This window comes from Musa acuminata, unplaced genomic scaffold (genome assembly GCF_036884655.1).
Source record: "Musa acuminata AAA Group cultivar baxijiao unplaced genomic scaffold, Cavendish_Baxijiao_AAA HiC_scaffold_1136, whole genome shotgun sequence".
NCBI lineage: Eukaryota > Viridiplantae > Streptophyta > Magnoliopsida > Zingiberales > Musaceae > Musa > Musa acuminata.
This window is the reverse complement of record NW_027021348.1, coordinates 7,196,788-7,204,287: the sequence shown is the minus strand read 5'-3', so window position 1 is coordinate 7,204,287 and position 7,500 is coordinate 7,196,788.

Here is a 7,500-nt window from a genome sequence, read left to right as displayed (position 1 = left end):
TGTGCCACCCGGGGGGTTCCAAGGTGCTGAGATGGCTGACGTTTTGCTCCGCTCTCGACGGTCACCGCGCAACGCAAGAACAGGCCAAAAACTGGCCAAAACGGCCCAAAAACGGTCCAAAAGAGGCCATTTTTGGCTGCGCTAGCGAGCGGCGAGCGGCGAACAGCGAGCGAAGCGCGAGGCAGCACCGTCCCTGCTATACGAAAGCCCCATCCAGCCCTGTGCCACCCGGGGGGTTCCAGGGTGCTGAGATGGCTGACATTTTGCTCCGCTCACGACGGTCACCGCGCCACACAAGAACAGCCCAAAAACAGGCCAAAACAGCCCAAAAACGGGCCAAAACTGGCCATTTTTGGCTGCGCGAGCGAGCGGCGAGCGGCGAACATCGAGCGAAGCGAGAGGCAGCACCGTCCCTGCTATACGAAAGCCCCATCCAGCCCTGTGCCACCCGGGGGGTTCCAGGGTGCTGAGATGGCTGACGTTTTGCTCCGCTCACGACGGTCACCGCACCACGCAAGAACAGGCCAAAAACTGGCCAAAACAGCCCAAAAACGGGCCAAAACTGGCCATTTTTGGCTGCGCGAGCGAGCGGCGAGCGGCGGACAGCGACCGAAGCGTGAGGCAGCACCGTCCCTGCTATACGAAAGCCCCATCCAGCCCTGTGCCACCCGGGGGGTTCCAGGGTGCTGAGATGGCTGACGTTTTGCTCCGCTCTCGACGGTCACCGCGCAACGCAAGAACAGGCCAAAAACTGGCCAAAACGGCCCAAAAACGGGCCAAAACTGGCCATTTTTGGCTGTGCGAGCGAGCGGCGAGCGGCGGACAGCGAGCGAAGCGAGAGGCAGCACCGTCCCTGCTATACGAAAGCCCCATCCAGCCCTGTGCCACCCGGGGGGTTCCAGGGTGCTGAGATGGCTGACGTTTTGCTCCGCTCACGACAGTCACCGCACCACGCAAGAACAGGCCAAAAACTGGCCAAAACAGCCAAACAACGGGCCAAAACTGGCCATTTTTGGCTGCGCGAGCGAGCGGCGAGCGGCGGACAGCGAGCGAAGCGTGAGGCAGCACCGTCCCTGCTATACGAAAGCCCCATCCAGCCCTGTGCCACCCGGGGGGTTCCAGGGTGCTGAGATGGCTGACATTTTGCTCCGCTCACGACGGTCGCCGCGGCACGCAAGAACAGCCCAAAAACTGGCCAAAACAGCCCAAAAACGGGTCAAAACTGGCCATTTTTGGCTGCGCGAGCGAGCGGCGAGCGACGAACAGCGAGCGAAGCGAGAGGCAGCACCGTCCCTGCTATACGAAAGCCCCATCCAGCCCTGTGCCACCCGGGGGGTTCCAGGGTGCTGAGATGGCTGACGTTTTGCTCCGCTCACGACAGTCACCGCACCACGCAAGAACAGCCCAAAAACTGGCCAAAACAGCCCAAAAACGGGCCAAAACTGGCCATTTTTGGCTGCGCGAGCGAGCGGCGAGCGGCGGACAGCGAGCGAAGCGATAGGCAGCACCGTCCCTGCTATACGAAAGCCCCATCCAGCCCTGTGCCACCCGGGGGGTTCCAGGGTGCTGAGATGGCTGACGTTTTGCTCCGCTCACGACGGTCACCGCACCACGCAAGAACAGGCCAAAAACTGGCCAAAACAGCCCAAAAACGGGCCAAAACTGGCCATTTTTGGCTGCGCGAGCGAGCGGCGAGCGGCGGACAGCGAGCGAAGCGTGAGGCAGCACCGTCCCTGCTATACGAAAGCCCCATCCAGCCCTGTGCCACCCGGGGGGTTCCAGGGTGCTGAGATGGCTGACGTTTTGCTCCGCTCTCGACGGTCACCGCGCAACGCAAGAACAGGCCAAAAACTGGCCAAAACGGCCCAAAAACGGGCCAAAACTGGCCATTTTTGGCTGCGCGAGCGAGCGGCGAGCGGCGGACAGCGAGCGAAGCGAGAGGCAGCACCGTCCCTGCTATACGAAAGCCCCATCCAGCCCTGTGCCACCCGGGGGGTTCCAGGGTGCTGAGATGGCTGACGTTTTGCTCCGCTCACGACGGTCACCGCACCACGCAAGAACAGGCCAAAAACTGGCCAAAACAGCCCAAAAACGGGCCAAAACTGGCCATTTTTGGCTGTGCGAGCGAGCGGCGAGCGGCGGACAGCGAGCGAAGCGTGAGGCAGCACCGTCCCTGCTATACGAAAGCCCCATCCAGCCCTGTGCCACCCGGGGGGTTCCAGGGTGCTGAGATGGCTGACGTTTTGCTCCGCTCTCGACGGTCACCGCGCAACGCAAGAACAAGCCAAAAACTGGCCAAAACTGGCCATTTTTGGCTGCGCGAGCGAGCGGCGAGCGGCGGACAGCGAGCGAAGCGAGAGGCAGCACCATCCCTGCTATACGAAAGCCCCATCCAGCCCTGTGCCACCCGGGGGGTTCCAGGGTGCTGAGATGGCTTACATTTTGCTCCGCTCATGGCGGTCGCCGCGGCACACAAGAACACCCCAAAAACAGGCCAAAATGGCCCAAAAACAGGCCAAAACTGACCATTTTTGGCTGCACGACCGAGCGGCGAGCGGCGGACAGCGAGCGAAGCGAGAGGCAGCACCGTCCCTGCTATACGAAAGCCCCATATAACAAAGAACAACCCAAAAGGAGGCCAAAACGGGGTAAGAAGGGGCAAAAACGGGGCAAAACTTGCCCATCTTTGGCCGAGCGGCGGAGAGCGAGCGAGCGAAGTGTGGGGGCAGGGCAGATGGGTCAGGAGGCTTGGTTGGGGTCATTGTATTGTCTGAACCCAAACCCAACTGTATACTGGTGTGGTGAGGTGAGGTGAGGTGAGGTGAGCTGAGCTGCGAGGCGGGTGAATTAGTCAACGAGGGCAATGACCGCTCCGTCATTGGGCTGCGCCTCATCATACTGTCGAACGAAGTGGTAACAATGCATCGACCTGTGCAGTGACAGCTCCGTGATTGCTTGCGCCCGCCTCATCGAATCAAAGGCACTTGGACACCTGCATTGCTGAGCGCTGCTGCACTTGGACACCTCATCGAATCAAAGGCACTCCGTCATTGCCATTGCCTGCCTCATAGAATCAAAGGTAGGCACTCGATCGCCACATCGAATCAAAGGCAGGCACTCGGGCCACGTGCGGCGGCTCCTGCATTGCTGAGCGTTGCTGCACTTGGAGACCTAAGCTCAGCCCCAAGTTCAATGCATCCCGTCGGATATTTCGAGCGCTCGACTATCGCTTTCAACCTCGTCAGCGTGGAGGACAGTGAATTTGGGGGGGAGTGGGGGGGGGGGGGGGGGGGGACGAATCCGTGCGACGCAGGGCTGGATCTCAGTGGATCGTGGCAGCAAGGCCACTCTACCACTTACAATGCCCCATCGCGTATTTAAGTCGTCTGCAAAGGATTCGGCCCGTCGTCCGTGCGGAATTTCACTTCCCGATGGCCACCCGTGGCTATACCACCGCGGGGGCTACACCGGCGACACGAGCCCATGGGGGCCGAAGGCCCCTACTGTGGGTCGGGAGGCGAACGACGGGCGAGAGCGCCGGTTGCTAGCTAGGATTCTGACTTAGAGGCGTTCAGTCATAATCCGACACACGGTAGTGTTAGGACTCTAGCTTGGAGAGTCCTAATTGAGAGGGACATTCATGTAAAAATGTTAGGACTCTAGCTAGGAGAGTCCTAATTGAGAGGGACATTCTGTTAGGACTCTAGCTAGGAGAGTCCTAATTGAGAGGGACATTCTGTTAGGACTCTAGTTAGGAGAGTCCTAATTGAGAGGGACATTCATGTAGGAGGTTTTTTCTTAGAGAAGAATTAGGAGTTGTAAGGGAATAGGAGTCTTGAGTAGGAGTCCTATTAGGAGTTGGTTAGAAGTACGAGTCTTAAGTAGGAGTCCTATTAGGAGTTAGGGTTTAGAAGCCCTATAAATAGCCATGTATTCCTCCTCTTTTCTCAAGCAATAGATGAATCTTTTCTGCAGCCTTTGAGCAGCACTTGGAGGGAGGAACCCCTATAGAGTTCCAAGGAGGCCGATCCCCTAAAGAGATCAACCCCAAGTTTAGAATCTGCAAGGGTTCTAACACCTGGTATCAGAGCAGCATTCTTGGCGTCTCGCTGCCCTTTCACAGCCATCCATCAACACTCCACAACCATCCAAAGCAATTCCCACAATTGCTTAAAAGATCGTCACCGAATTCCGCCATCATCTCCACCACCACGGATCATCCTTTGATCTCCCCGTGAATTGCAACAGGTTCTGGTTTCCTACCTTACTGCTGCTGCAATTTAGTTATCCATATTCGAAAATCCAAAAAAAAAAAAAAAAAAAAATCGTTCCTATATTGCTGCATAAACTTTTCGTCACAAAGTTTTCATCTCTACGACGAAAGATACATTGCAGAATTCCAGCCGCATAGCACCATCTGTTTGATCTTAATACTATGCTTTTTCTATCCAAATTTCTACGAAATTTTTATGACATCTTTGACACTTCTTAACAGTGGATTTCCCTTTGGTTTCATCGAAAAATTCTCAATATAAACTACTGATCTTTTATGTCCAATCTGCTGCACTTGAATTGCAGAATTCAAGCCGCATAGCACCATCTGTTTGATCTTGCTACTGTGCTTTTTCTATCCAAATTTCTACGAAATTTTTATGACATATTTGACACTTCCTAACAGTAGATTTCCCTTTGGTTTCATCGAAAAATTCTCAATATAAACTACTGATCTTTTATGTCCAATCTGCTGCACTTGAAAATCTATGCTGCAGAAAATTTCAGCTGCATATCGTTGCCTTAACCCATCTATTTGCAATCTTTTTTGAATGAAATTTCTTATACACTTCATAGATCATCTTGGCTTCCATCTAAGATTGATCTATTAAGAAATTCATCTCTAAAAACGATTTTATGTTGCTGCAAATTTTCATCGTAACCCGCTGAAATTTTTCGACGATAATTCTGCAATTGCAACTTGCACCAATTTTCTTGCTGTTATACTGCTGAAATTTTCTTGATTAAATTTGATATCCTTGCTGTCATATAAACTGTGATTTTGCTATCAATTCCCTCCTCAATTCTCTCAAGTTTTTGGTGGAAATTACGTCGAGAAACCGTTATTTCTTCGACGACAATTCTACTCTTACAAGACAGCACATACTTGCTGCAACTTCCACGGATTTCTGTCAAACCTTTGCTACCATCTATCATAGATCCAAAACTTTCATCCACAGCCCTAAAACTCTACCAAATCACACCCTCAAACTGTACCCAAAACAGCCACAAAATAAGCCTAAACCGCAGCCTACATCCACCAATCCACCAACACTTTTGACCATCACTTCTCTCAACCTATACATGCCTTTAACCCAACAGCAAAAGAGAGATCTTAACATCATTGATTTGGGGCCATATACTATGGTATCTAAGGAGGCAATCAATGCTAAATTCGAAGCCTTGGAGGCGCGAATGGAGGATAAGATTCGGACGCTCTTTGCCGAACTCAGATTGGGCCGACCACAAAGCCCGAAGAAATCATATCAAGGAGAGAGCTTTGCCCAATCACACCAAGCCCGAAGAGATGACTTCCAAGGGAGGGTAGGCTCTATGACCAACCCCAACTATCCATGCATGAGAGTGGACTTTCCTAGATGGGAAGAAGGAGACCCGATTGGTTGGATCTCGCGCGCGGAGCGATATTTTCGGTACCACAAAACCGCGGATGTATCTATGGTGAAAATTGCAGCTATACATCTTGAAGGGGATGCTATACAGTGGTTTGACTGGTTTGAACATACTTATGGAGTCCTTTCATGGCGACAATTCAAAGAAGGACTGCTGATTCGCTTCAGACCAACCGATTACGAGAATATTGACGAACAACTAGCAAAGATCCAACAAACCTCCACCATTCAGGAGTACCAAACCAGGTTTGAAAGGTTATCTGATCAAACTCATGATTGGTCTCAAAAACAGCTATTGAGGACCTTCATTGAGGGCTTGAAGCCGGAGATCCGAGGAGAAGTTAAAGTGCGACAACCGTATACGCTTATGGCAGCCATCTCTTTCGCACGACATCAAGAGGAGCAATTGAACCATGAAGCTCGGAGGACTAGGGTCTCTCCTCAACCAGTAATATTGAAGCCCTTAGCCCCCCCTACTGTCGACCAAGTCCCTACACCAAATAGGTTAACAAGAGAAGAGCTTCGGGAGCGATATGCGAAGGGGTTATGTTGGCATTGTGACGAGCCGTGGAGCCGTGAGCATCGCTGTCGTAAAAGGGGACTTCTTATGATTGAACCGATAGAAGAAGAGGTCATTGAACATCCAAAAGAGAGCCTTGAACATGAAGAAGAAGATGCAGAAGAAGAGCCACAACCGACCGAAGTTACGGTACATACACTAGCTGACTACTCAAACCCGCAAACGATGAAAATTGGAGGCCTTCTCAAACAACAACCAATCACTGTTCTCATCGACACGGGCAGTACTACTAACTTCCTAAATAGTAAGCTTGCTGTTCGGATATCATTACCTATCGAGAATCGCTGCAGGTTTGATGTTAAGGTCATCGACGGACGGATTTTGAATTGTGATCATAGGCGCTTGCAGGAGAAACTATTGCTGCAGGACCAAGAGATAATTGCAGATTTCTTCCTTCTCCCTCTTAACAATCATGAGGCCATACTCAGAATTAAATGGTTGACGACATTAGATGATATTTCTTGGAATTTTATGAAACTAATTATGAAATTTTACAATAAGGAGAAACAGGTGACATTGCACGGGAAACGTGGGGGCGACATAACAACGATTTGCACACAACAAATGGAGAATGTTTTGCATAAAGCATGCAGCGGCTTTTTGGTACAACTTGAGCAGCAAACTAAGGGAGAGCCAACAGAATTTGAAGATCCAAATCTACTTCCTTTGCTTGCTGAATTTTCAAATATATTTGACGAACCGCGCAACCTACCTCTTACCTGTCGGCATGATCATTGTATAATGATTCTTCCAGGCAAATCTTCAGAAAATGCTCAGCCATATCAGTATCCACATCTCCAGAAGGATGAAATAGAAAGGATTATAAAAGAGATGCTCGAAATAGGAGTTATTCGGCCAAGTTGCAACCTCTACTCTTCGCCGGTGCTACTTGTACGTAAGAAGGACGGAACAAGGCGAATATGTGTTGATTACCGAGCTCTCAATGGCATAATCATCAAGGACAAATACTTTATTCCAATAGTAGATGAATTGCTAGATGAAAGGGAGCACAAATCTTTACAAAGCTGGACCTTTGATCCGGGTATCATCAAATACGAGCATGCGAAGAAGACATACGGAAAACCACCTTTTGAACACACAACAACCACGAATTTTTGCTTTCTGCAACAAAAGGTGGAATATCTTGGGCATATCATATCAGAGGAAGGTGTGGCAGTGGACCCCTTCAAAATTGGAGCAATGCAAAACTGGCCGACCTCGAGAAACATAAAATTGCTA